Raw genomic sequence first — 9518 nt, forward strand, 5'->3', positions numbered from 1 at the left:
ATGTGTGTATATATAAAGGGAAGGGAGTACAGGACAGGAGTAATGTCTGGTTACATGTGTATATAGAGGAGTCATGTCTGGTTACATGTGTAAATAGAGGGGAGGCAGTACAGGACAGGGGTAATGTCTGATTACATGTGCATATATAGAGGGGAGAGAGTACAAGACAGGAGTAATGTCTGGTTACATGTGTATATATAGAGGGGAGGGAGTACAGGACAGGAGTAATGTCTTCTTACATGTGTATATATAGAGGGGAGGGAGGACAGGACAGAAGTAATGTCTGCTTACATGTGTATATAGAGGGGAGGGAGTACAAGACAGGAGTAATGTCTGGTTACATGTGTATATATAGAGGGGAGGGAGGACAGGACAGGAGAAATGTCTGCTTACATGTGTATATATAGAGGGGAGGGAGGACAGGACAGGAGTAATGTCTGGTTACATGTGTATATATAGAGGGGAGGGAGGACAGGACAGGAGAAATGTCTGCTTACATGTGTATATATAGAGGGGAGGGAGTACAGGACAGGAGTAATGTCTGGTTACATGTGTGTATATATAAAGGGGAGGGAGTACAGGACAGGAGTAATGTCTGGTTACATGTGTATATATAAAGGGGAGGGAGTACAGGACAGGAGTAATGTCTGGTTACATGTGTATATATAGAGGGGAGGGAGGACAGGAGTAATGTCTGGTTACATGTGTATATATAGAGGGGAGGGAGTACAGGACAGGAGTAATGTCTGGTTACATGTGTATATAGAGGGGAGGGAGTACAGGACAGGAGTAATGTCTGGTTACATGTGTATATATAGAGGGGAGGGAGGACAGGACAGGAGTAATGTCTGGTTACATGTGTATATATAGAGGGGAGGGAGGACAGGACAGGAGTAATGTCTGCTTACATGTGTATATATAGAGGGGAGGGAGTACAGGACAGGAGTAATGTCTGGTTACATGTGTGTATATATAAAGGGGAGGGAGTTCAGGACAGAAGTAATGTCTGGTTACATGTGTATATAGAGGAGTCATGTCTGCTTACATGTGTATATAGAGGGGAGGGAGTACAGGACAGGAGTAATGTCTGCTTACATGTGTGTATATATAGAGGGGAGGGAGTACAGGACAGGAGTAATGTCTGGTTACATGTGTATATAGAGGGGAGGGAGTACAGGACAGGAGTAATGTCTGGTTACATGTGTATATATAGAGGGGAGGGAGTACAGGACAGGAGTAATGTCTGGTTACATGTGTATATATAGAGGGGAGGGAGTACAGGACAGGAGTAATGTCTGGTTACATATGTATATATAGAGGGGAGGGAGTACAGGACAGGAGTAATGTCTGGTTACATGTGTGTATATATAAAGGGGAGGGAGAACAGGAGTAATGTCTGGTTACATGTGTATATAGAGGAGTCATGTCTGCTTACATGTGTATATATAGAGGGGAGGGAGTACAGGACAGGAGTAGTGTCTGCTTACATGTGTATATATAGAGGGGAGGGAGTACAGGACAGGAGTAATGTCTGCTTACATGTGTATATAGAGGAGTCATGTCTGCTTACATGTGTATATATAAAGGGGAGGGAGTACAGGACAGGAGTCATGTCTGCTTACATGTGTATATATAGAGGGGAGGGAGTACAGGACAGGAGTAATGTCTGCTTACATGTGTATATAGAGGGGAGGGAGTACAGGACAGGAGTAATGTCTGGTTACATGTGTATATATAGAGGGGAGGGAGTACAGGACAGGAGTAATGTCTGCTTACATGTGTATATATAGAGGGGAGGGAGTACAGGACAGGAGTAATGTCTGGTTACATGTGTATATATAGAGGGGAGGGAGGACAGGACAGGAGTAATGTCTGCTTACATGTGTATATATAGAGGGGAGGGAGTACAGGACAGGAGTAATGTCTGCTTACATGTGTATATATAGAGGGGAGGGAGGACAGGAGTAATGTCTGCTTACATGTGTATATATAGAGGGGAGGGAGTACAGGACAGGAGTAATGTCTGCTTACATGTGTATATATAGAGGGGAGGGAGGACAGGAGTAATGTCTGGTTATATGTGTATATATAGAGGGGAGGGAGGACAGGAGTAATGTCTGCTTATATGTGTATATATAGAGGGGAGGGAGGACAGGACAGGAGTAATGTCTGGTTACATGTGTATATATAGAGGGGAGGGAGGACAGGAGTAATGTCTGGTTACATGTGTATATATAGAGGGGAGGGAGTACAGGACAGGAGTAATGTCTGCTTACATGTGTATATATAGAGGGGAGGGAGTACAGGACAGGAGTAATGTCTGGTTACATGTGTATATATAGAGGGGAGGGAGGACAGGAGTAATGTCTGATTACATTTGTATATATAGAGTGGAGGGAGGACAGGAGTAATGTCTAGTTACATGTGTGTATATATAAAGGGGAGGGAGGACAGGACAGGAGTAATGTCTGGTTACATGTGTATATATAGAGGGGAGGGAGTACAGGACAGGAGTAATGTCTGGTTACATGTGTATTTATAGAAGGGAGGGAGGACAGGACAGGAGTAATGTCTGGTTACATGTGTATATATAGAGGGGAGGGAGTACAGGACAGGAGTAATGTCTGGTTACATGTGTATATATAGAGGGGAGGGAGGACAGGAGTAATGTCTGCTTACATGTGTATATAGAGGGGAGGGAGTACAGGACAGGAGTAATGTCTGCCTACATGTGTATATAGAGGGGAGGGAGTACAGGACAGGAGTAATGTCTGGTTACATGTGTATATATAGAGGGGAGGGAGGACAGGAGTAATGTCTGATTACATTTGTATATATAGAGTGGAGGGAGGACAGGAGTAATGTCTAGTTACATGTGTATATAGAGGGGAGGGAGTACAGGACAGGAGTAATGTCTGCTTACATGTGTATATAGAGGGGAGGGAGTACAGGACAGGAGTAATGTCTGGTTACATGTGTATATATAGAGGGGAGGGAGGACAGGAGTAATGTCTGGTTACATGTGTATATATAGAGGGGAGGGAGTACAGGACAGGAGTAATGTCTGGTTACATGTGTATATATAGAGGGGAGGGAGGACAGGAGTAATGTCTGGTTACATGTGTATATAGAGGGGAGGGAGTACAGGACAGGAGTAATGTCTGCTTACATGTGTATATAGAGGGGAGGGAGTACAGGACAGGAGTAATGTCTGGTTACAAGTGTATATATAGAGGGGAGGGAGTACAGGACAGGAGTAATGTCTGGTTTCATGTGTATATATAGAGGGGAGGGAGTACAGGACAGGAGTAATGTCTGCTTACATGTGTATATATAGAGGGGAGGGAGTACAGGACAGGAGTAATGTCTGGTTACATGTGTGTATATATAAAGGGGAGGGAGTACAGGACAGAAGTAATGTCTGGTTACATGTGTATATAGAGGAGTCATGTCTGCTTACATGTGTATATAGAGGGGAGGGAGTACAGGACAGGAGTAATGTCTGCTTACATGTGTGTATATATAGAGGGGAGGGAGTACAGGACAGGAGTAATGTCTGGTTACATGTGTATATAGAGGGGAGGGAGTACAGGACAGGAGTAATGTCTGGTTACATGTGTATATATAGAGGGGAGGGAGTACAGGACAGGAGTAATGTCTGGTTACATGTGTATATATAGAGGGGAGGGAGTACAGGACAGGAGTAATGTCTGGTTACATATGTATATATAGAGGGGAGGGAGTACAGGACAGGAGTAATGTCTGGTTACATGTGTGTATATATAAAGGGGAGGGAGTACAGGACAGGAGTAATGTCTGGTTACATGTGTATATAGAGGAGTCATGTCTGCTTACATGTGTATATATAGAGGGGAGGGAGTACAGGACAGGAGTAGTGTCTGCTTACATGTGTATATATAGAGGGGAGGGAGTACAGGACAGGAGTAATGTCTGCTTACATGTGTATATAGAGGAGTCATGTCTGCTTACATGTGTATATATAAAGGGGAGGGAGTACAGGACAGGAGTCATGTCTGCTTACATGTGTATATATAGAGGGGAGGGAGTACAGGACAGGAGTAATGTCTGCTTACATGTGTATATAGAGGGGAGGGAGGACAGGAGTAATGTCTGGTTACATGTGTATATATAGAGGGGAGGGAGTACAGGACAGGAGTAATGTCTGCTTACATGTGTATATATAGAGGGGAGGGAGTACAGGACAGGAGTAATGTCTGGTTACATGTGTATATATAGAGGGGAGGGAGGACAGGACAGGAGTAATGTCTGCTTACATGTGTATATATAGAGGGGAGGGAGTACAGGACAGGAGTAATGTCTGCTTACATGTGTATATATAGAGGGGAGGGAGGACAGGAGTAATGTCTGCTTACATGTGTATATATAGAGGGGAGGGAGTACAGGACAGGAGTAATGTCTGCTTACATGTGTGTATATAGAGGGGAGGGAGTACAGGACAGGAGTAATGTCTGGTTACATGTGTATATATAGAGGGGAGGGAGGACAGGAGTAATGTCTGATTACATTTGTATATATAGAGTGGAGGGAGGACAGGAGTAATGTCTAGTTACATGTGTGTATATATAAAGGGGAGGGAGGACAGGACAGGAGTAATGTCTGGTTACATGTGTATATATAGAGGGGAGGGAGTACAGGACAGGAGTAATGTCTGGTTACATGTGTATTTATAGAAGGGAGGGAGGACAGGACAGGAGTAATGTCTGGTTACATGTGTATATATAGAGGGGAGGGAGTACAGGACAGGAGTAATGTCTGGTTACATGTGTATATATAGAGGGGAGGGAGGACAGGAGTAATGTCTGCTTACATGTGTATATAGAGGGGAGGGAGTACAGGACAGGAGTAATGTCTGCTTACATGTGTATATAGAGGGGAGGGAGTACAGGACAGGAGTAATGTCTGGTTACATGTGTATATATAGAGGGGAGGGAGGACAGGAGTAATGTCTGATTACATTTGTATATATAGAGTGGAGGGAGGACAGGAGTAATGTCTAGTTACATGTGTATATAGAGGGGAGGGAGTACAGGACAGGAGTAATGTCTGCTTACATGTGTATATAGAGGGGAGGGAGTACAGGACAGGAGTAATGTCTGGTTACATGTGTATATATAAAGGGGAGGGAGTACAGGACAGGAGTAATGTCTGGTTACATGTGTATATATAGAGGGGAGGGAGTACAGGACAGGAGTAATGTCTGGTTACATGTGTATATATAGAGGGGAGGGAGGACAGGAGTAATGTCTGGTTACATGTGTATATATAGAGGGGAGGGAGTACAGGACAGGAGTAATGTCTGGTTACATGTGTATATATAGAGGGGAGGGAGGACAGGAGTAATGTCTGGTTACATGTGTATATAGAGGGGAGGGAGTACAGGACAGGAGTAATGTCTGCTTACATGTGTATATAGAGGGGAGGGAGTACAGGACAGGAGTAATGTCTGGTTACAAGTGTATATATAGAGGGGAGGGAGTACAGGACAGGAGTAATGTCTGGTTTCATGTGTATATATAGAGGGGAGGGAGTACAGGACAGGAGTAATGTCTGCTTACATGTGTATATATAGAGGGGAGGGAGTACAGGACAGGAGTAATGTCTGGTTACATGTGTATATATAGAGGGGAGGGAGGACAGGAGTAATGTCTGGTTACATGTATATATATAGAGGGGAGGGAGTACAGGACAGGAGTAATGTCTGGTTACATGTGTATATATATATAGAGGAGGGTAGTGGACAAGAAGGGATGGAGGGCAGGGGCCACAGTATGAGGGAGCTGAAAGACAGAAGGCCACAATATGAATGGGATGGAAGACAGGAGAACACAATATAAAGGGGATATAAAACAGGAAGCCACAATATGATGGGGATAGAGGACAGGAGGACACAATATGAGGAGGGTAGAGGACAGGAGGCCACAATATGAGGAGGGTAGAGGACAGGAGGCCACAATATGAGGAGGGTAGAGGACAGGAGGCCACAATATGAGGAGGATGGAGGACAGGAGGCCACAATATGAGGAGGGTAGAGGACAGGAGGCCACAATATGAGGAGGGTAGAGGACAAGAAGCTACAATATGATGGGGATAGAGGACAGGAGGCCACAATATGATGGGGATAGAGGACAGGAGGCCACAATATGAGGAGGGTAGAGGACAAGAAGCCACAATATGATGGGGATAGAGGACAGGAGGCCACAATATGATGGGGGAGGAGGATGGAGGACAGGAGGCCACAATATGAGGAGGGTGGAGGACAGGAGGACACAATATGATGGGGATAGAGGACAGGAGGCCACAATATGATGGGGATAAAGGACAGGAGGCCACAATATTAGGGGGGTGGAGGACAGGAGGCCACAATATGAGGAGGGTGGAGGACAGGAGGCCACAACATGAGGAGGATGAAGGACAGGAGGCCACAATATGAGAGACAAGGAGGACAGGAGGCCACAATATGAGGGACATGGAGGACAGGAGGCCACAATATGATGGAGATAAAGGACAGGAGGCCACAATATGAGGGAGGATGGAGAACAGGAGGCCACAATATGAGGGAGGATGGAGAACAGGAGGCCACAATATGAGGGAGGAGGGAGAACAGGAGGCCACAATATGAGGGAGGATGGAGAACAGGAGGCCACAATATGAGGGAGGATGGAGAACAGGAGGCCATAATATCAGGGAGAATGGAGAACAGGAGGCCATAATATCAGGGAGGATGGAGAACAGGAGGCCATAATATCAGGGAGGATGGAGGACAGGAGGCCACAATATGAGGGAGATGGAGGACAGGAGGCCACAATATGAGGGAGATGGAGGACAGGAGGCCATAATATCAGGGAGGATGGAGGACAGGAGGCCACAATATGAGGGAGATGGAGGACAGGAGGCCACAATATGAGGGAGATGGAGGACAGGAGGCCATAATATCAGGGAGGATGGAGGACAGGAGGCCACAATATGAGGGAGGATGGAGGACAGGAGGCCATAATATCAGGGAGGACAGGAGGCCACAATAGGAGGAGGGTGGAGGACAGGAGCCACAATATAAGTATATCTGGTGTACACTGGCGCAGGACTGTAAATAGGTGCTTTTAATAAGCAAAAAGAGCCTTCGCTGGTAAAGACAGTGTGCCTCTCCACTGCTACAAATAACTACTTCTATAAAAACAAAGATACCTGCGCTGGCTAAGAGAATTTAACTATAAGATTAGAAAGTCGCTATACCACTATTGTTCATACAATGACATTAGTGTGCACAGTGCACTAACCTGTATACGGCACCCCTCCTATATTGGAAGTTTGGTTCCTTCCGTTCGAGTCCCGTAAGTCTTGTGTAGAACAATGCCCTTTCCGCGAGGTTTCTTTCTCGTTTCTATAGCGTTTTTAATCCAAGTAGTAATCCACGAGGTGCAGATCAGCACAGAAGCCCCGGCCGGTGGCTTGGCTGGATCTGACTAACAGAGGTACCGGTGACGTCACCCTAGGTACGGTCAGTCTGTCGAGAGCTCCGGCTCTCTTCCTCAGGGTTGAATTCCTGGTCTCACTGATGCGGTTCTTGTAGGTACGGTACCATTGTCAGGAGAAGCTGATCACATTCTCGTGGTTGGTTTGGACAATTAGTTCCATTCTGTTTGCTTTTAAAGCGCACCTTTATGTGGCCGTATTTACAATGAATCATAGATCCTATTGCTATACATAAATGAAATACCTTTCTATAACCATTTTTATTATAAAAAACTTATATAAATATATTTTTATTTTTATAATAAAAAACATAGTTTAAAAATCATTGTTTCCTCCATTGCTTTAATTAATTGTCTTCCTAAAAAATATATAATGATAAAAAAATGAAAAATATATATAGCAAATCGTGTAAACGTATTATCATAGAATTGTGTAGTTTCAATTGAGCAGTGGGTACATATACAGATGTAAATTTTCCATTTAAAATGCCAATAGTTCGATCTCATTATTCAAACCATTAGGGATTAACGTATCTAGCTCGAATATCCATCGACTCTCTGCCTTTGACATACATTTAATATAATTGCCCCCTCTCCAATTCTTTTTCACTTGTTCAATGCCAAACATTACACTTCCTTCGATTTTTCCCTTGTGTTTTTCTTTATAATGGCGTGATAGTAGGTCACCATCGAATAGTTTTTTTATGTTCCGCAAATGTTCTTTTATCCTTATATTATGCTTTCTTTTTGTCCTTTTTGTGTGTATATATATATAATACAGGGGGAGGAGACTGTGGTGTCCTGTGTGTATATATATATATATATATATATATATATATATATATAATACAGGGGGAGGAGACTGTGGTGTCCTGTATATATATATATATATAATACAGGAGGAGGAGACTGTGGTGTCCTGTGTGTATATATATATAATACAGGAGGAGGAGACTGTGGTGTCCTGTGTGTATATATATATATAATACAGGAGGAGGAGACTGTGGTGTCCTGTGTATATATATATATATAATACAGGGGGAGGAGACTGTGGTGTCCTGTGTGTATATATATATATATATAATACAGGGGGAGGAGACTGTGGTGTCCTGTGTGTATGTATGTATATATATATAATACAGGAGGAGGAGACTGTGGTGTCCTGTGTGTATATATATATATATAATACAGGAGGAGGAGACTGTGGTGTCCTGTGTGTATATATATATATAATACAGGAGGAGGAGACTGTGGTGTCCTGTATATATATATATATATAATACAGGAGGAGGAGACTAACCTGCACTGTGCACACTAATGTATAAGTCATTGTATGAACAATAGTGGTATAGCGACTTTCTAATCTTATAGTTAAAATCTCTTAGCCAGCGCAGGTATCTTTGTTTTTATAGAAGGAGCCACAATATGATGGGGATAAAGGACAGGAGGCCACAATATGAGGAGGATGAAGGACAGGAGGCCACAATATGAGGAGGGTGGAGGACAGGAGGCCACAATATGAGGAGGGTGGAGGACAGGAGGCCACAATATAAGGAGGGTGGAGGAGAGGAGGCCACAATATGAGGGAGGATGGAGGCCACAATATGAGGGAGGATGAAGGACAGGAGGCCACATTATAAGGAGGATGAAGGACAGGAGGCCACAATATGAGGAGGATGAAGGACAGGAGGCCACAATATGAAGAGGGTGGAGGACAGGAGGCCACAATATGAGGAGGATGGAGGCCACAATATGAGGAGGATGGAGGCCACAATATGAGGGAGGATGAAGGACAGGAGGCCACATTATAAGGAGGATGAAGGACAGGAGGCCACAATATGAGGAGGATGAAGGACAGGAGGCCACAATATGAAGAGGGTGGAGGACAGGAGGCCACAATATGAGGAGGATGAAGGACAGGAGGCCACAATATGAAGAGGGTGGAGGACAGGAGGCCACAATATGAAGAGGGTGGAGGACAGGAGGCCACAATATGAAGAGGGTGGA

This window comes from Engystomops pustulosus, chromosome 11, assembly GCF_040894005.1.
Source record: "Engystomops pustulosus chromosome 11, aEngPut4.maternal, whole genome shotgun sequence".
Classification (NCBI taxonomy): Eukaryota; Metazoa; Chordata; class Amphibia; order Anura; family Leptodactylidae; genus Engystomops; species Engystomops pustulosus.